Below are 22,087 nucleotides of genomic sequence, written 5' to 3' on the forward strand. Positions count from 1 at the left end.
ATGGCAACAGCTTACACACAAACACATACATTGGACATCACAGAACTAAGAATTCAGTGACATGATAAATTTTACAGTGGACTCCTGATAAATTATTCACACCACTGATGGTAATATTCACAATCAAAGTTCATGTGAGTTAAATGATGGCACATCCATCAGTTAGAAACACAAAATGCATCATGAAACGAGACACCGCTGAGAGTGCTAACAAAAATCATGGAAATCAAGCCGTGTAGCATTTAGAGAAAACCCTAGAAATTAGAATCATGAACGGATACATCACTGATGGCGAATCATGAATGTATACATAATGGTTTTGCATCTAGAGAAAACCCTAGGAATCAGAATCGAGCCGTGTAGCAGAGGGGATCAGTTCAAAAATTATGGCAACTAGCCACGAAATCGAAAACGGCAAATTAATCACTGGAACGATGTGCATGCGAAACAGGGCCTACCAAATAGCATCTGCACCGTGAATTGAACGCATTGGGCGCATTTCTCGTCTGTTCTAACATGTGACCACCCCGACGAACATCCCGCCAATAATGGCGTCGAGAAACAGAGCACTAACTACTGGGGGCGGATGTGAGGGCGATTGAGCTGATACTCACCGGTGGAACAGAATACTAGCGCCGAGAATCGGCCGGAGAAGGCGTCGCCGCTCGCCATAGACGGAGAGAGAGCGGGGGCGGAGCGACATAGAAGCGGGCGCGCGGTTACAGACGAATTGAGGCGCACGAACTACTGGATGTGAGGGCGATTGAGTCGATACTCACCGGTGGAACAGAAGACCAGCGCCGAGCGGCCGGAGAAGCCGCCGCCGCTCGCCGTCGACGGAGAGAGAGCGCGCGGAGTGACAGAGAAGTGGGCGTGCCGTTACAGAGAGTAAATGAGGCGAGTGGTGGGGGAGAGGATAGTTAAGTCAATCGCAGAACGTGGGAGACGGTTCGAGCGAAGCGGGCGACAGAGAGATGGCCCATGCACCAGCGACAGAGAAATCGAAACTACTCGCTGGAACGTTTCGCGTCTGTCAGATTTGAAATTAACGTCATCCAGGTGGTGAGGCGATTTTGCAATAGGGCACAGGTTGCCAAATACATTTTTCGTATGTGTGTATATATATATATATATCATCGAATGTACCACAACCACCATTATTCACACATACACATGCATGTATATATTTATACAATTAGGTATATATACAATTTCTCCTACATGTTGCCTTGGTGCCTTCGGAGCACGATGACAAGTGGTTCATGGGGGCGGTAGCGGGTAATAGTATTCTCCTTTATATAGTAAAAAAAATAGTATTCTCCTTTGGGATTTATGACCTGGTCGAGCAAAAATCCCGCTATTTCCTCTTGAAGTGCTCGTATGCGCTCCGTTGGTAGGAGCTTCTCCCGCACGTCATGGAACTGTTAAGAAGGAGATCAATATGCATGCATGTGTATTAGTTGTGTGACTAGATATTGATAACCATGTAAAAATTGTGAATAGTGTTATTTGAAACGTACCCATTGCTGTCTATCAGATCTGCTCCTTTCGGACGCCATCATGTGAATGTTATCGCAAACGTAGAATGCACACATTAGTCCCCGGCGCCTGCTTCAGGGCCTTTACGAGAATTGAATTTAATCACCTAATAATTAATCAAGCATGATAATTAATTAATGGTATTGAAACAAGAATTAAAGAGATGGTAGCTAGCTAGCTAGTACTACTTAATTACTTACCTTGGGTCGATACCAAAACAGCTTTTCTGCCCATTTTCCTGGAGTCACCTTGATGAACTTTGCCCAAGCCCTGCCCGCCGGCAAAGAAAATTAATAAAGGGGTTATTAAATAGTTCATATCAGGAAATGACGAACTAAATAGGCCGAGATATAGTTAATAATGATTGAAATTACCTGTTGACTATCCCCTTCAAGATGGTGTAGTCACTTTCTTTTTAAAGTAGTGAGTCCAGTACTTCAACTTTTCCTTCTTCAACTTTAATGTCTAACAAGATCCAGTGAAAATTGCATGCGCACACGTCTGCATGTCTTAATTAAGCGGGCATGTGCATAACACTAATCAACTACCCTAAACCCTATACACTTAATTATTAACATCTAGCTAGCTAGTAAGCAAAAACAGAATTTGTAGTACAAGACAGTGTGACTCACAGGAAGTTGTAAGGAAGTAGTATATCTTCATTGGTATTGAGGCGCTTCAAGAACTCTAGCATTTTATTCTGTACATCTTGTCGATACCATTCCAATTTCCATGTGTATTCATTAACGGTATTTGGGTCAATGAACCCAATGCCATAGCATCCAGCTTTTTTCATTTCATAGATCTTCATCCTGCATAATACCATAGAAAAGAATATAGTGAGGATAATTACAAGTAATGATCGATCAATGAGCACTAAAGCTAGCTTGAGACTTAAATTACAGAAAGAAATCTTACAGACAATAGCAACTGACGATAGATTTGTCGAGTGCATCTTGATTGAATAACCGAAATAGTTATGAATACTCAACGGACAGAGCTAGCTCATGGAAGTAATGCTCTTCCTTGACTTTCACCATGAGGGACTCTCGATTGGAATTCTTGGTAATGTTCATGTACCACTGATGCAATTCATACATTCTCGTTGGGAGGTTCTTGACCTCCTCGGGCTCGACCAAAGGTTGGCCCCGGACATATTTCCGTTTTATTTCCCCCTCTCTAAGCAAGAACATGGGCTCGATCTTGAGGAGTTGTCCAACATTGATATTGAGCATTTTAGCCTGGCTTATATGCTCCTCGGTTATTACCAAATTGTTCAGCTGGGGAACGGTTTTCCCACAATAATATAGGGCACCCGTACTCTCATGTGTTGTTGGCACAACAAGCGGGGGATCGATTGCGCCGCCTGTTCTCCCAGCTGGGGAACGGTTTTCCCGCATTTTTTGCCAGCTGCTTGTTGGCTCGAGCTCGAGCTCGCTTCCTTCTGTAGTCGTGCTCGATGTGCCTTCCTGATTTGGCGCTCATAGTCTGAGTCAATAGGCTTGGGAGCTGGTGGTCTAGCCATACGAATGAAGTGGTCAATCTTTTCCTCAAGCACTTTCTCCCTTGGCGGCGGTGCCGGTTTCGGTCCAAAATGGGCGTCCAGTTGGGCCTGCACTATGGCTGCATTTTGCTCCACGGTCATGTCGTAAGGCCTCTGAGGAAGAGGAGTGAGGCTTGGACCATATTTATATCGCTTGCCTCCTCCTGTACCTCCTGTACGAGCTCGACTCGTACCGCTACGCACCATAGCTGCGGCAGCTTGCTACCTCTTGAGCACTGCGTTGGTTTTTCCTTGAAGAGGAAAGGGTGATGCAGTAAAGTAGCATAAGTATTTCCCTCAGTTTTTGAGAACCAAGGTATCAATCCAGTAGAAGGTCACGCTCAAGTCCCTTGCACCTACACAAACAAATAAACCTCGCAACCAACGCGATAAAGGGGTTGTCAATCCCTTCACGATCACTTACGAGAGTGAGATCTGATAGAGATGATAAGATAATATATTTGGTATTTTTATGATAAAGAGTAAAAGTAAAGAAAGCAAGTAAACAGTAATAGAAATAACGGAAGATTAATATGATGGAAAATAGACCCCGGGGCCATAGGTTGCACTAGTGGCTTCTCTCAAGATAGCATAAGTATTACGGTGGGTGAACAAATTACTGTCGAGCAATTGATAGAATTGAGCATAGTTATGAGAATATCTAGGTATGATCATGTATATAGGCATCACGTCCGTGACAAGTAGACCGAAACGATTATGCATCTACTACTATTACTCCACACATCGACCACTATCCAGCATGCATCTAGTGTATTAAGTTCATAAGAACTGAGTAACGCTTTAAGCAAGATGACATGATGTAGAGGGATAAACTCATGCAATATGATATAAACCCCATCTTTTTATCCTCGATGGCAACAATACAACACGTGCCTTGCTGCCCCTGCTGTCACTGGGAAAGGACACCGCAGGATTGAACCCAAAGCTAAGCACTTCTCCCATTGCAAGTAAGATCAATCTAGTAGGCCAAACCAAACTGATAATTTGAAGAGACTTGCAAAGATAACCAATCATACATAAAAGAATTCAGAGAAGATTCAAATATTGTTCATAGATAATCTTGATCATAAACCCACAATTCATCGGCCTCAACAAACACACCGCAAAAGCATATTACATCGAATAGATCTCCACAAGAGAGGGGGGAACATTGTATTGAGATCCAAAGAGAGAGAAGAAGCCATCTAGCTAATAACTATGGACCCGAAGGTCTGAGGTAAACTACTCACACTTCATCGGAGAGGCTATGGTGTTGATTTAGAAGCCCTCCGTGATCAATGCCCCCTCCGGCGGAGCGCCGGAAAAGGCCCCAAGATAGGATCTCACGGGTACAGAAGGTTGCGGCGGTGGAAATAGGGTTTTTGCTCCGTATATGATGTTTCCAGGGTATATGTGTATATATAGGAGGAAGAAGTACGTCGGTGGAGCAACGAGGGGCCCACGAGGGTGGAGGGCGCGCCTGGGGGAGGTGGGCGCGCCCCCCTACCTCGTGCCCACCTCGTTGATTGCTTTACGTAGACTCTAAGTCCTCTGGATCACGTTTGTTCCGAAAATCATGTTCCCGAAGGTTTCATTCCGTTTGGACTTCGTTTGATATTCTTTTTCTGCGAAACACTGAAATAGGCAAAAAAACAGCAATTTGGGCTGGGCCTCCTGTTGGGGAACGTAGTAATTTCAAAAAATTTCCTACGCGCACACATGATCATGGTGATGCATAGCAACGATAGGGGAGAGTGTGTCCACGTACCCTTGTAGACCGAAAGCGGAAGCGTTAGCACAACGCGGTTGATGTAGTCGTACGTCTTCACGATCCGACCGATCAAGTACCGAACGCACGGCACCTCCGAGTTCAGCACACGTTCAGCTCGATGACGTCCCTCGAACTCCGATCCAGCCGAGCTTTGAGGGAGAGTTTCGTGAGCACGACAGCGTGGTGACGATGATGATGTTCTAGCGACGCAGGGCTTCGCCTAAGCACCGCTACGATATTATCGAGGTGGATTATGGTGAAGGGGGGCACCGTACACGGCTAAGAGATCAAGAGATCAATTGTTCTGTCTATGGGGTGCCCCCTGCCCCCGTATATAAAGGAGCAAGGGAGGGAGAGGCGGCCGGCCAGGAGGAGGCACGCCAGGAGGAGTCCTACTCTCACCGGGAGTAGGATTCCCCCCTTCCAAGTAGTAGGAGTAGGAGTCAAGGAAAGGGGAGAGAGAAGAGAAGGAAGGAGGGGGCGCAGCCCCTCCCCCTAGTCCAATTCGGACTAGGCCTTGGGGGGGGGGGGCGCAGCCTCTCCTCTCTCTTTCCCCTAAAGCCCAATAAGGCCCATATACTCCCTGGCGAATTCCCGTAACTCTCCGGTACTCCGAAAAATACCCGAATCACTCGGAGCCTTTCCGGTGTCCGAATATAGTCGTCCAATATATCGATCTTTATGTCTCGACCATTTTGAGACTCCTCGTCATGTCCCCGATCTCATCCGGGACTCCGAACTACCTTCGGTACATCAAAACACATAAACTCATAATATAACCGTCATCGAACTTTAACCGTGCGGACCCTACGGGTTCGAGAACAATGTAGACATGACCGAGACACGTCTTCGGTCAATAACCAATAGCGGAACCTGGATGCTCAAATTGGCTCCGACATATTCTACGAAGATCTTTATCGGTCAAACCCCATAACAACATACGTTATTCCCTTTGTCATCGGTATGTTACTTGACCGAGATTCGATCGTCGGTATCTCAATACTTAGTTCAATCTCGTTACCGGCAAGTCTCTTTACTCATTCCGTAATACATCATCCCGCAACTAACTCATTATTTACAATGCTTGCAAGGCCTATACTGATGTGAATTACTGAGTGGGCCCAGCGATACCTCTCCGACAATCGGAGTGACAAATCCTAATCTCGAAATACGCCAACCCAACAAGTACCTTCGGAGACACCTGTAGAGAACCTTTATAATCACCCAGTTACGTTGTGACGTTTGGTAGCACACAAAGTGTTCGTCCGGTAAACGGGAGTTGCATAATCTCATAGTCATAGGAACATGTATAAGTCATGAAGAAAGCAATAGCAGAATACTAAACGATCGAGTGCTAAGCTAACGGAATGGGTCAAGTCAATCACATCATTCTCCTAATGATGTGATCCCGTTAATCAAATGACAACTCATGTCTATGGTTAGGAAACATAACCATCTTTAATTAATGAGCTAGTCAAGTAGAGGCATACTAGTGACACTCTGTTTGTCTATGTATTCACACATGTATTATGTTTCCGGTTAATACAATTCTAGCATGAATAATAAACATTTATCATGATATACGGAAATAAATAATAACTTTATTATTGCCTCTAGGGCATATTTCCTTCAGTCTCCCACTTGCACTAGAGTCAATAATCTAGTTCACATCACCATGTGATTTAATACCAATAGTTCACATCACCATGTGATTAACACCCATAGTTCACATCGTCATGTGACCAACACCCAAAGGGTTTACTAGAGTCAATAATCTAGTTCACATCGCTATGTGATTAACACCCAAAGAGTACGAAGGTGTGATCATGTTTTGCTTGTGAGAGAAGTTTAGTCAACGGGTCTGCCACATTCAGATCCGTATGTATTTTGCAAATTTCTATGTCAACAATGCTCTGCATGAAGCTACTCTAGCTAATTGCTCCCACTTTCAATATGTATCCAGATTGAGACTTATAGTCATCTGGATCAGTATCAAAATTTGCATCGACGTAACCCTTTACGATAAACCTTTTTGTCACCTCCATAATTGAGAAACATATCCTTATTCCACTAAGGATAATTTTGACCGCTGTCCAGTGATCTACTCCTAGATCACTATTGTACTCCCTTGCAAAAATCAGTGTAGGCTATACAATAGATCTGGTACACAGCATGGCATACTTTATAGAACCTATGGCCACGGCATAGGGAATGACTTTCATTCTCTTTCTATCTTCTGCCGTGGTCGGGCTTTGAGTCTTACTCAATTTCACACCTTGTAACACAGGCAATAACTCTTTCTTTGACTGTTCCATTTTGAACTACTTCAAAAACTTGTCAAGGTATGTACTCATTGAGAAAACTTATCAAGCGTCTTGATCTATCTCTATAGATCTTGATGCTCAATATGTAAGCAGCTTCATCGAGGTCTTTCTTTGAAAAACTCCTTTCAAACACTCCTTTATATGCTTTGCAGAATAATTCTACATTATTTCCGATCAACAATATGTCATTCACATATACTTATCAGAAATGTTGTAGTGCTCCCACTCACTTTCTTGTAAATACAGGCTTCACCGCAAGTCCGTATAAAACTATATCCTTTGATCAACTTATCAAAGTGTATATTCCAACTCCGTGATGCTTGCACCAGTCCATAGATGGATCGCTGGAGCTTGCATATTTTGTTAGCACCTTTAGGATGGACAAAACCTTTTGGTTGCATCATATACAACTCTTCTTTAATAAATCCATTAAGGAATGCAGTTTTGTTTATCCATTTGGCAGATTTCATAAAATGCGGCAATTGCTAACATGATTCGGACAGACTTAAGCATTGATACGAGTGAGAAACTCTCATCGTAGTCAACACCTTGAACTTGTCGAAAAACCTTTTGCGACAATTCTAGCTTTGTAGATAGTAACACTACTATCAGCGTCCGTCTTCCTCTTGAAGATCCATTTATTCTTGATGGTCTGCCGATCATCGGGCAAGTCAACCAAAGTCCACACTTTGTTCTTATACATGGATCCCATCTCAGATTTCATGGCCTCAAGCCATTTTGCGGAATCTGGGCTCACCATCGCTTCCTCATAGTTCGTAGGTTCATCATGGTCAAGTAACATGACCTCCAGAACAGGATTACCATACCACTCTGGTGCGGATCAGACTCTGGTTTACCTATGAGGTTCGGTAGTAACTTGATCTAAAGTTACATGATCATCATCATTAGCTTCCTCAATATTGGTGTAGTAGTCACAGGAACAGATTTCTGTGATGAACTACTTTCCAATAAGGGAGTAGGTACAGTTACCTCATCAAGTTCTACTTTCCTCCCACTCACTTCTTTCGAGAGAAACTCCTTCTCTAGAAAGGATCCATTCTTAGCAACGAATATCTTGCCTTCGGATCTATGATAGAAGGTGTACCCAACTATCTCCTTTGGGTATCCTATGAAGACACATTTCTCTGATTTGGGTTTGAGCTTATCAAGATGAAACTTTTTCTTATAAGCATCGCAACCCCAAACTTTAAGAAACGACAACTTTGGTTTCTTGCCAAACCACAGTTCATACGGTGTCGTCTCAAAACGAATTTAGATGGTGCCCTTTTTTACGTGAATGCAGCTGTCTCTAATGTATAACCCCAAAACTATAGTGGTAAATCGGTAAGAAACATCATAGACTGCACTATATCCAATAAAGTACGGTTATGACGTTCGGACACACCATTACGCTGTGGTGTTCCAGGTGGCGTGAGTTGCGAAACTATTCCGCATTGTTTCAAATGAAGACCAACTCGTAACTCAAATATTCTTCTCCACGATCAGATCGTAGAAACTTTATTTTCTTGTTACGATGATTTTCCACTTCACTCTGAAATTATATGAACTTTTCAAATGTTTCAGACTTCTGTTTCATTAAGTAGATATACCCATATCTGCTCAAATCATCTGTGAATGTCAGAAAATAATGATACCCGCTGCGAGCCTCAATATTCATCGGACCACATACATCAGTATGTATGATTTCCAACAAATCTGTTGCTTGCTCCATTGTTCCGGAGAACGGTGTTTTAGTCATCTTGCCCAAGAGGCATGGTTCGCAAGCATCAAGTGATTCATAATCAAGTGATTCCAAAAGCCCATCAGCATGGAGTTTCTTCATGCGCTTTACACCAATATGACCTAAATGGCAGTGCCACAAATAAGTTGCACTATCATTATTAACTTTGCATCTTTTTGGCTTCAATATTATGAATATGTGTATCACTACGATCGAGATCCAACAAACCATATTCGTTGGTGTGTATGACCATAGAAGGTTTTATTCATGTAAACAGAACAACAATTGTTCTCTAACTTAAATGAATAACCGTATTGCAATAAACATGATCAAATCATATTTATGCTCAATGCAAACACCAAATAACACTTATTTAGGTTCAACACTAATCCCGAAAGTATAGGGAGTGTGCGATGATGATCATATCAATCTTGGAACCACTTCCAACACACATCGTCACTTCACCCTCAACTAGTCTCTGTTTATCCTGTAACTCCTGTTCCGAGTTACTAATTTTTAGCAACCGAACAAGTATCAAATACCCAGGGGATACTATAAACACTAGTAAGGTACACATCAGTAACATGTATCAAATATAGCTTGTTCACTTTGCCATCCTTCTTATCCGCCAAATACTTGGGGTGGTTCCGCTTCTAGTGACCAGTCTGTTTGCAGTAGAAGCACTTAGTCTCAGGCTTAGGTCCAGACTTGGGCTTCTTCACTTGAGCAGCAACTCGCTTGCCATTCTTCTTGAAGTTCCCCTTCTTCCCTTTGCCCTTTCTCTTGAAAATAGTGGTCTTGTCAACCATCAACACTTGATGTTTTTCTTGATTTCTACCTTCGCTGATTTTAGCATCGCGAAGAGCTTGGGAATTGTTTTCGTCATCCCTTGCATATTATAGTTCATCACAAAGTTCTACTAACTTGGTGATGGTGACTAGAGAATTCTGTCAATCACTATTTTATCTGGAAGATTAACTCGCATTTGATTCAAGCGATTGTAGTACCCAGACAATCTGAGCACATGCTCACAGCTTGAGCTATTCTCCTCCATCTTGTAGGCAAAGTACTGTCAGAGGTCTCATACCTCTCGACACGGGCATGAGTATGAAATACCAATTTCAACTCTTGGAACATCTTATATGCTCCGTGGCGTTCAAAACATTTTTGAAGTCCCGGTTCTAAGCCGTAAAGCATGGTGCACTTAACTATCAAGTAGTCATCATACCGAGCTTTTGTCAAAACGTTCATAACGTCTGCATCTGCTCCTGCAATAGGTCTGTCACCTTGCGGTGCATCAAGGACATAATACTTCTGTGCAGCAATGAGGATAAACCTCAGATCAAGGATCCAATCCGCATCATTGCTACTAACATCTTTCAACTTAGTTTTCTCTAGGAACATATAAAAATTAAACGGGGAACAACATCGCGAGCTATTGATCTACAACATAGATATGCTAATACTACCAGGACTAAATTCATGATAAATTAAAGTTCAATTAATCATATTACTTAAGAACTCCCACTTAGATAGACATCCCTCTAATCCTCTAAGTGATCACGTGATCCATACCAACTAAACCATGTCCGATCATCACGTGAGATGGAGTAGTTTCAATGGTGAACATCACTATGTTGATCATATCTACTATATGATTCACGCTCGACCTTTCGATCTCAGTGTTCCGAGGCCATATCTGTTATATGCTAGGCTCGTCAAGTTTAACCTAAGTATTCCACGTGTGCAACTATTTTGCACCCGTTGTATTTGAACGTAGAACCTATCACACCCGATCATCACGTGGTGTCTCAGCACGAAGAACTTTCGCAACGGTGCATACTCAGGGAGAACACTTATACCTTGATAATTTAGTGAGAGATCATCTTATAATGCTACCGTCGATCTAAGTAGAATAAGATGCATAAAAGATAAACATCACATGCAATCAATATAAGTGATATGATATGGCCATCATCATCTTGTGCTTGTGATCTCCATCTCTGAAGCACCGTCATGATTACCATCGTCACCGGCGCGACACCTTGTTCTCCATCGTAGCATCGTTGTCATCTCGCCAACTATTGCTTCTACGACTATCGCTACTGCTTAGTGATAAAGTAAAGCAATTACAGGGCGATTGCATTGCATACAATAAAGCGACAACCATATGGCTCCTGCCAGTTGCCGATAACTCGGTTACAAAACATGATCATCTCATACAATAAAATATAGTATCATGCATTGACCATATCACATCACAACATGCCCTGCAAAAACAAGTTAGACGTCCTCTACTTTGTTGTTGCAAGTTTTACGTGGCCGCTACGGGCTGAGCAAGAACCGTTCTTACCTACGCATCAAAACCACAACGATAGTTTGTCAAGTTGGTGCTGTTTTAACCTTCGCAAGAACCGGGCGTAGCCACACTCAGTTCAACTAAAGTTGGAGAAACTGACACCCGCTAGTCACCTGTGTGCATAGCACGGCGGTAAAACTAGTCTCGCGTAAGCGTACGCGTAATGTCGGTCCGGGGCCGCTTCATCCAACATTACTGCCGAACCAAAGTATGACATGCTGGTAAGCAGTATGACTTATATCGCCCAATACTCACTTGTGTTCTACTCGTGCATATGACATCTACGCATAAAACCTGGCTCGGATGCCACTGTTGGGGAACGTAGTAATTTCAAAAAAATTCCTATGCACACACGAGATCATGGTGATGCATAGCAACGAGAGGGGAGAGTGTGTCCACGTACCCTCGTAGACCGAAAGCGGAAGCGTTTGCACAACGCGGTTGATGTAGTCGTACGTCTACACGATCCAACCGATCAAGTACCGAACGCACGGCACCTCCGAGTTCAGCACACGTTCAGCTCGATGACGTCCCTCGAACTCCGATCCAGCCGAGCTTTGATGGAGAGTTCCGTCAGCATGATAGCGTGGTGACGATGATGATGTTCTACCGACGCAGGGCTTCGCCTAAGCACCGCTACGATATTATCGAGGTGGATTATGGTGGAGGGGGGCACCACACACGACTAAGAGATCAAGAGATCAATTGTTGTGTCTATCGGGTGCCCCTGCCCCCGTACATAAAGGAGCAAGGGAGGGAGAGGCGGCCGGCCAGGAGGAGTCCTACTCCCACCGGGAGTAGGATTCCCCCCTTCCAAGTAGTAGGAGTAGGAGTCAAGGAAAGGGGAGAGAGAAGAGAAGGAAGGAGGGGGCGCAGCCCCTCCCCCTAGTCCAATTCGGACTAGGCCTTGGGGGGCGCATAGCCTCTCCTCTCTCTTTCCCCTAAAGCCCAATAAGGCCCATATACTCCTCGGCGAATTCCCGTAACTCTCCGGTACTCCAAAAAATACCCGAATCACTCGGAGCCTTTCTGGTCTACGAATATAGTCGTCCAATATATCGATCTTTACATCTCGACCATTTTGAGACTCCTCGTCATGTCCCCGATCTGATCCGGGACTCCGACCTACCTTCGGTACATCAAAACACATAAACTCATAATATAACCGTCATCAAACTTTAAGCGTGCGGACCTACGGGTTCTAGAACAATGTAGACATGACCGAGACACGTCTCCGGTCAATAACCAATAGCGGAACCTGGATGCTCATATTGGCTCCCACATATTCTACGAAGATCCTTATCGGTCAAACCGCATAACAACATACGTTGTTCCCTTTGTCATCGGTATGTTACTTGCCCGAGATTCGATCGTCGGTATCTCAATACCTAGTTCAATCTCGTTTCCGGCAAGTCTCTTTACTCGTTCCGTAATACATCATCCCGCAACTAACTCATTAGTTACAATGCTTGCAAGGCTTATAGTGATGTGCATTACTGAGTGGGTCCAGAGATACCTCTCCGACAATCGGAGTGACAAATCCTAATCTCGAAATACGCCAACCCAACAAGTACCTTCGGAGACACCTGTAGAGCACCTTTATAATCACCCAGTTACGTTGTGACATTTGGTAGCACACAAAGTGTTCGTCCGGTAAACGGGAGTTGCATAATCTCATAGTCATAGGAACATGTATAAGTCATGAAGAAAGCAATAGCAGAATACTAAACGATCGAGTGCTAAGCTAACGGAATGGGTCAAGTCAATCACATCATTCTCCTAATGATGTGATCCCGTTAATCAAATGACAGCTCATGTCCATGGTTAGGAAACATAACCATCTTTAATTAACGAGCTAGTCAAGTAGAGGCATACTAGTGACACTCTGTTTGTCTATGTATTCACACATGTATTATGTTTCCGGTTAATACAATTCTAGCATGAATAATAAACATTTATCATGATATAAGGAAATAAATAATAACTTTATTATTGCCTCTAGGGCATATTTCCTTCACCTCCGGTTAATAGGTTAGTCCCAAAAATAATATAGAAGTGTATAATAAAGCCCATTAAACATCCAAAACAGAATATAATATAGCATGGAACAATAAAAAATTATAGATACGTTGGAGACGTATCAAGCATCCCCAAGCTTGATTCCTGCTCGTCCTCGAGTAGGTAAATGATAAAAACAGAATTTTTGATGTGGAATGCTACTTAGCATAATTTTCAATGTAATTGTCTTATTTGTGGTAGGAATATTCAGATCCGAAAGATTCAAGATAAAAGTCTAATATTGACATAAAAATAATAATACTTCAAGCATACTAACTAAGCAATCATGTCTTCTCAAAATAACATGGCCAAAGAAAGTTATCCCTACAAAATCATATAGTCTAGCTATGCTCTATCTTCATCACACAAAGTATTTAATCATGCACAACCCCGATGACAAGCCAAACAATTGTTTCATACTTTTGATGTTCTCAGACTTTTTCAATCTTCACGCAATACATGAGCGTGAGCCATGGACATAGCACTATATGTGGAATAGAATGGTGGTTGTAGAGAAGACAAAAAAGGAGAAGATAGTCTCACATCAACTAGGCGTATCAACGGGCTATGGAGATGCCCATCAATAGATATCAATGTGAGTGAGTAGGGATTGCCATGCAACGGATGCACTAGAGCTTATAAGTGTATGAAAGCTCAACAAAAGAAACTAAGTGGGTGTGCATCCAACTCGCTTGCTCACGAAGACCTAGGGAATTTTGAGGAAGCCCATCATTGGAATATACAAGCCAAGTTCTATAATGTAAAATTCCCACTAGTATATGAAAGTGATAACATAGGATACTCTCTATCATGAAGATCATGGTGCTACTTTTGAAGCACAAGTGTGGTAAAAGGATAGTAACATTGTCCCTTCTCTCTTTTTCTCTCATTTTTTTGTTTGGGCCTTTTCTCTTTTTATGGCCTCTTTCTTTTTTTCGTCTGGAGTCTCATCCCGACTTGTGGGGGAATCATAGTCTCCATCATCCTTTCCTCACTTGGGACAATGCTCCAATAATGATGATCATCACACTTTTATTTACTTACAACTCAAGAATTACAACTCAATACTTAGAACAAAAATATGACTCTATGTGAATGCCTCCGGCGGAGTACCGGGATATGCAATGAATCAAGAGTGACATGTATAAAAATTATGAACGGTGGCTTTGCCACAAATACGATGTCAACTACATGATCATGCAAAGCAATATGACAATGATGAAGCGTGTCGTAGCAAACGGAATGGTGGTAAGTTGCATGGCAATATATCTCAGAATGGCTATGGAAATGCCATAATAGGTAGGTATGGTGGCTGTTTTGAGGAAGGTATATGGTGGGTGTATGATACCGGCGAAAAGTGCGCGGTATTAAAGAGGCTAGCAATGGTGGAAAGGTGAGAGTGCGTATAATCCATGGACTCAACATTAGTCATAAAGAACTCATATACTTGTTGCAAAAATCTATTAGTTATCGAAACAAAGTATTATGCGCATGCTCCTAGGGGGATAGATTGGTATGAAAAGACCATCGCTCGTCCCCGACCGCCACTCATAAGGAAGACAATCAATAAATAAATCTTGCTCCGACTTCATCACATAACGGTTCACCATACGTGCATGCTACGGGAATCACAAACTTTAACACAAGTATTTCTCAAATTCACAACTACTCAACTAGCATGACTCTTATATCACCATCTTAATATCTCAAAACAATGATCAAGCATCAAACTTCTCATAGTATTCAACGCACTTATAAGAAAGTTTTTACTAATCTTGGATGCCTATCACTTTAGGACTAATTTCTCAACTTAAGCAAATTACCATGCTGTTTTGTAGGACTCTCAAAATAATATAAGTGAAGCATGAGAGAACAATAGTTTCTATAAAAAACCACCGCCGTGCTCTAAAAGATATAAGTGAAGCACTAGAGCAAAAACTATATAGCTCAAAAGATATAAGTGAAGCACATAGAGTATTCTAATAAATTCCGAATCATGTGTGTCTCTCTCAAAAGGTGTGTACAGAAAGGATGATTGTGGTAAACTAAAAATCAAAGACTCAAATCATACAAGACGCTCCAAGCAAAACACATATCATGTGGTGAATAAAAATATAGCTCCAAGTAAAGTTACCGATGGACGAAGACGAAAGAGGGGATGCCTTCCGGGGCATCCCCAAGCTTTGGCTTTTTGGTGTCCTTAGATTACATTGGGGTGCCATGGGCATCCCCAAGCTTAGGCTCTTGCCACTCCTTGTTCCATAATCCATCAAATCTTTACCCAAAACTTGAAAACTTCACAACACAAAACTCAACAGAAAATCTCCTGAGCTCCGTTAGCGAAAGAAAACAAAACACCACTTCAAGGTACTGTATTGAACTTATTATTTATTTATATTGGTGTTAAACTTACTGTATTCCAACTTCTCTATGGTTTATAAACTATTTTACTAACCATAGACTCATCAGAATAAGCAAACAACACATGAAAAACAGAATCTGTCAAAAACAGAACTGTCTGTAGTAATCTGTAACTAACGCAAACTTCTGGAACTCAAAAACTTCTACCAAAATAGGAAGACCTGGAAAATTTGTTTATTGATCTACTGCAATTGGAATCAATATTTTATCACGTTCTGGTGATTTTTAACAATTGTTTTCGTGAATAGAAAGTTCCTGGAATTTTCAACAAGATCAAATAACTATCATCCAAGAAGATCCTATAGGTTTCACTTGGCATAAACACTAATTAAAACATAAAAAAATCTAACCTGAGGCTAGATCAAATATTTATTCCTAAACAGAAGCAAAAAGCAAAAACTAAAATAAAATTGGGTTGCCTCCCAACAAGCGCCATCGTTTAACGCCCCTAGCTATGCATAAAAGCAAGTATAGATCTAAGTATTGCCATCTTTGGTAGGCAATCCATAAGTGGACCTCATAATAGATTCATAAGGTAATTGTATTTTCTTTCTAGGGAAGTGTTCCATGCCTTTCCTTAACGGAAATTGGAATCTAATATTTCCTTCCTTCATATGAATAATTGCACCAATCGTTCTAAGGAAAGGTCTACCAAGAATAATAGGACATGAAGGATTGCAATCTATGTCAAGAACAATGAAATCTACGGGCACATAGTTCCTATTTGCAACAATATGAACATCATTAATTCTTCCCATAGGTTTCTTAATAGTGGAATCCGCAAGGTGCATGTTTGAAGAACAATCATCAAATTCAAGGAAACCTAGCAAATCACATAAAGTTTTTGGAATCGTGGAAACTCTAGCACCCAAATCACGCAAAGCATAGCATTCATGATCTTTAATTTTAATTTTAATAGTAGGTTCCCACTCATCATAAGGTTTTCTAGGGATAGAAACTTCCAACTCAAGTTTTTCTTCATAAGATTGCATTAAAGCATCAACGATATGTTTAGTAAAAGCTTTATTTTGACTATAAGCATGAGGAGAATTTAGCACGGATTGCAACACGAAAATACAATCTATCAAAGAGCAATTATCATAATTAAATTCCTTGAAATCCAAAATAGTGGGTTCATTGATATCTAAAGTTTTGACCTATTCAATCCCACTTTTACAAATTTTTGCATCAAGATCTAAAAACTCCGAATTTTTGGGACGCCTTCTAGGTAAAGGTGACTCATCTCCAGTCCCATAATTATCAAGATTCATATTGCAAAACAAATATTTAATAGGAGACACATCAATAACTTTTAGATCTTCATCTTTATTCTCATAGAAACTAGAAGAACACGCTTTTACAAAGCAATCTTTCTTAGCACGCATCCTAGCGGTTCTTTCTTTGCACTCATCAATGGAAATTCTCATGGCTTTCAGAGACTCATTGATATCATGCTTAGGTGGAATAGATCTAAGTTTCAAAGAATCAACATCAAGAGAAATTCTATCAACGTTCCTAGCCAATTCATCAACCTTAAGCAATTTTCTTCAAGCAAAGCGTTGAAATTCTTTTGCGAATTCATAAACTCCTTAACACTATTCTCAAATTCAGAGGGCATCTTATTAAAATTTCCAAAAGAATTGTTGTAGGAATTACCATAATTATTAGAGGAATTACTAGGGAACATCCTAGGATTAAAGTTTCCTCTATACACATTGTTACCAAAATTATTCCTACCAACAAAATTCACATCCATAGATTCATTATTATTCTCAATCAAAGTAGAAAAAGGCATATCATTAGGATCAGAAGAAACACTTTTAGTAGAAAATAATTTCATAAGTTCATCCATCTTTCCACTCAAAACATTAATTTCTTCTATCGCATGCACTTTTTTATTTGTAGATCTTTCGGTGTGCCATTGTGAATAATTAACCATAATATTATCTAGGAGTTTAGTAGCTTCTCCTAAAGTGATTTCCATAAAAGTGCCTCCCGCGGCCGAATCTAAAAGATTTCTAGAAGCAAAATTCAATCCGGCATAAATTTTTTGTATAATCATCCAAAGATTCAAACCATGTGTAGGGCAATTACGTATCATTAATTTCATCCTCTCCCAAGCTTGTGCAACATGTTCATGATCAAGTTGCTTAAAATTCATGATATCGTTTCTAAGAGAGATGATTTTAGCGGGAGGAAAATACTTAGAGATAAAAGCATCTTTGCACTTATTCCATGAATCAATACTAGTTTTAGGCAAAGACGAAAACCAAGCTTTAGCACGATCTCTAAGCGAAAAAGGAAATAGCTTGAATTTAACAATATCATTGTCCACATCTTTCTTCTTTTGCATATCACACAAATCAACGAAGCTATTTAGATGGGTAGCGGCATCTTCACTAGGAAGGCCGGCGAATTGATCTTTCATGACAAGATTCAACAAAGCAGCATTAATTTCACAAGATTCGGCATCGGTAAGAGGAGCAATCGGAGTGCTAAGAATATCATTGTTGTTGGTATTGGTAAAGTCACACAATTTAGTATTATCTTGAGCCATCGTGGCAAGCAAGCAATCCAACACACAAGCAAACAAGAAGCAAGCGAAAAAGAGGCGAACGGAAAAAGAGAGGGCAATAAAACGGCAAGGGTGAAGTGGGGGAGAGGAAAACGAGAGGCAAATGGCAAATAATGTAATGTGAGGGATACGAGTTTGTGATGGGTACTTGGTATGTCTTGACTTGTGAGTATACTCCCCGGCAACGGCGCCAGAAATCCTTCTTGCTACCTCTTGAGCACTGCGTTGGTTTTCCCTTGAAGAGGAAAGGGTGATGCAGTAAAGTAGCGTAAGTATTTCCCTTGGTTTTTGAGAACCAAGGTATCAATCCAGTAGGAGACCACGCTCGAGTCCCACGCACCTACACAAACAAATAAGAACCTCGCAACCAACGCGTTAAAGGGGTTGTCAATCCCTTCACGGTCACTTATGAGAGTGAGATCTGATAGAGATGATAAGATAATATTTTTGGTATTTTTATGATAAAGAGTAAATAAAGATGCAAAGTAAAATAAACGGCGCCAGAAATAGCTTGTTGTCGGGAGATTAATATGATGGAAAATAGACCCGGGGGCCATCGGTTTCACTAGTGGCTTCTCTCAAGATAGCATAAGTATTACGGTGGGTAAACTAATTACTGTCGAGCAATTGATAGAATTGAGCATAGTTATGAGAAAATCTAGGTATGATCATGTATATAGGCATCACGTCCGCGACAAGTAGACCGAAACGATTCTGCATCTACTACTATTACTCCACACATCGACCGCTATCCAACATGCATCTAGAGTATTAAGTTCATAAGAACAGAGTAATGCTTTAAGCAACATGACATGATGTAGAGAGATAAACTCATGCAATATGATATAAACTCCATCTTTTTATCCTCGATGGCAACAATACAATATGTGCCTTGCTGCCCCTGCTGTCACTGGGAAAGGACACCACAAGATTGAACCCAAAGCTAAGCACTTCTCCCATTGCAAGAAAGATCAATCTACTAGGCCAAACCAAACTGATAATTCGAAGAGACTTGCAAAGATAACCAATCATACATAAAAGAATTCAGACGCGATTCAAATATTGTTCATAGATAAACTTGATCATAAACCCACAATCCATCGGATCTCAACAAACACACCGCAAAAGAAGATTACATCAAATAGATCTCCAAGAAGATCGAGGAAAACTTTGTATTGAGATCCAAAGAGAGAGAAGAAGCCATCTAGCTAATAACTATGGACCCGAAGGTCTGAGGTAAACTAGTCACACATCATCGGAGAGGCTATGGTGTTGACGTAGAAGCCCTCCGTGATAAATGCCCCCTCTGGGGGAGCGCCGGAAAAGGCCCCAAGATGGGATCTCACGGGTATAGAAGGTTGCGGCGGTGGAAATAGGGTTTTTGCTCCGTATATGATGTTTCCAGGGTATATGGGTATATATAGGAGGAAGAAGTACGTTGGTGGAGCAACGAGGGGCCCACGAGGGTGGAGGGCGGCCTGGGGGAGGTGGGCGTGCCCCCCTACCTCGTGCCCTCCTCGTTGATTGCTTTACGTAGACTCCAAGTCCTCTGGATCACGTTTGTTCCAAAAATCACGTTCCCGAAGGTTTCATTTCGTTTGGACTCCGCTTGATATTCTTTTTTGTGAAACACTGAAATAGGCAAAAAAACAGCAATTTGGGCTGGGCCTCCGGTTAATAGGTTAGTCCCAAAAATAATATAAAAGTGTATAATAAAGCCCATTAAACATCCAAAACAGAATATAATATAGCATGGAACAATAAAAAATTATAGATACGTTGGAGACGTATCAATCAAACACATAGCTACTGGTACATACCTTCAGCACCGAGGGTGAACTACTCCCTCCTTGTGATGGATAGCGCCGGGATGATGAAGATGGCCACCGGTGAGGGTTCTCCCCTCCGGCAGGGTGCCGGAATAGAGCCCCGATTGGTTTTTGGTGGCTATAGAGGCTTGCGGCGGCGGAACTCCCGATCTATTCTGCTCCCCGATGGTTTTAGGGTATATGGATATATATAGGCGAAAGAAGTCGGTCAGGGGAGCCACGAGGGGCCCACGAGGGTGGGGGGCGCGCCCACGGGGGCAGGTGCACCTCCCTGCCTCATGGCCACCTCGAAGCTTCCCTGACTTCAACTCCAAGTCTCCTGGATCACGTTCGTTCCAAAAATCACGCTTCCGAAGGTTTCATTCTGTTTGGACACCGTTTGATATTCCTTTTCTGCGAAACACTGAAACAAGGGAAAAAACAAAAACTGGCACTAGGCTCTGGGTTAATAGGTTAGTCCCAAAAATAATATAAATGTGTATAATAAAGCCCATAAACATCCAAAACGGGTAATATAATAGCATGAATACTTCATAAATTATAGATACGTTGGAGACGTATCAATCGCCGGTCTACACCACGGCTCCGGAGCAGCCGACCTCGTTTCCGCAGTTCGGCAGGCCGTCCGGCTCCGCGGGTCCCTACCCGGAGTCCCCCGACCAGGCGCCACCCGCCTCGTTGCTCCGCACCTTCGAGCCAGCTCGACACGGTGCTCCGTCCCAGGCACTACCGCGGTTCGCCAAGATTGACTTCGCCACATATGATGGCACAGAGGACCCCCTCAACTGGCTCAACCAGTGCGGCCAGTTCTTTCGCGGGTAGCGCACCCTCGCATCGGAGCGTACCTGGCTCGCCTCCTACCACCTCCGCGGCGTGGCACAGACATGGTATTACGCTCTCGAGCTGGACGAGGGTGCCATGCCTCCTTGGGAGCGCTTCCGCGAGCTCTGCCTCCTTCGCTTTGGGCCTCCGGTTCGTGGGAGCCGCCTGGAGGAGCTCGGCCGCCTTCCCTTTACCTCCACGGTGCAGGACTTCGCCGATCGCGTCCAGGCCCTGGCATGCCATGTGTCGGGCTTGACGGCGCAGCAGCACGCCGACCTCTTTGTCGGTGGCCTTCCGGATCACATCTGCGTGGACGTGGAGCTCCGCGGCCCTCAGGATCTCCAGACGGCCATGTATTACGCCCGCGCCTTCGAGGCTCGCGCCCAGGCCATGCAGCCGGCCGCCCCGGATCGAGGAGCCCGGTAGGCCGCCCGACCGTCCCCTGTGCCGGGCCGACCACCTCCGGCCGCCCCGGCGACTACTATCTCGGCCACGACGCGACCCTTCCGGCGTCTCTCTCCGGCGGAGCAGGTGGAGCGGCGGCACCAGGGCCTCTGCTTTAACTATGATGAGCCCTATACGCCGAGCCATGTCTGCCCGCGCCTCTTCTACTTGGACGGTCGACTTCATCGAGGACGACGCCCTGGCCGACGGGGCCGATGCCCTAGCGGCCCCAGTGGCTGCTGAGACCGCACCCGCGGCTGCCCCGGCAACGGCCCTAGTGGTCTCTCTCCACGCGCTCGCTGGCATCCGCGACAAGTGGACCATGCTCTTGCCGGTGCTGATCCACGGCGAGCACTTGGTGGCCTTGGTGGATACAGGCTCCACCATAACTTCCTGCCCAAGACTACCATGCGTCGCTTAGCGCTTCAGCCGACGGGCGGGGAGCAACTTCGGGTCATGGTGGCAAACGGCGATCGCCTCTGGTGTCATGGCCTCGCACGAGACGTACCCATCACAGTCGGCGATGAACACTTCTCCATCAAATGTGCGGGCATTGACTTGGGCAGTTTCGACTTCATCCTTGGCGTCGACTTCCTCCGGACCCTCGGTCCCATACTTTGGGACTTCGACGCTCTGACGATGACCTTCTGGCGGCTGGGCC

At 43.2% G+C, this 22,087-nt stretch overlaps 1 pseudogene; it reads left to right on the forward strand.

The window, feature by feature from the left end:
* The first annotated feature begins 981 nt into the window (after positions 1 to 981).
* On the forward strand, positions 982 to 21,847 carry LOC141041287 (uncharacterized; annotated as a pseudogene).
* The last annotated feature ends 240 nt before the right edge of the window (positions 21,848 to 22,087 follow it).

This window comes from Aegilops tauschii, chromosome 2 (genome assembly GCF_002575655.3).
Source record: "Aegilops tauschii subsp. strangulata cultivar AL8/78 chromosome 2, Aet v6.0, whole genome shotgun sequence".
In the NCBI taxonomy this organism is placed as follows: Eukaryota; Viridiplantae; Streptophyta; class Magnoliopsida; order Poales; family Poaceae; genus Aegilops; species Aegilops tauschii.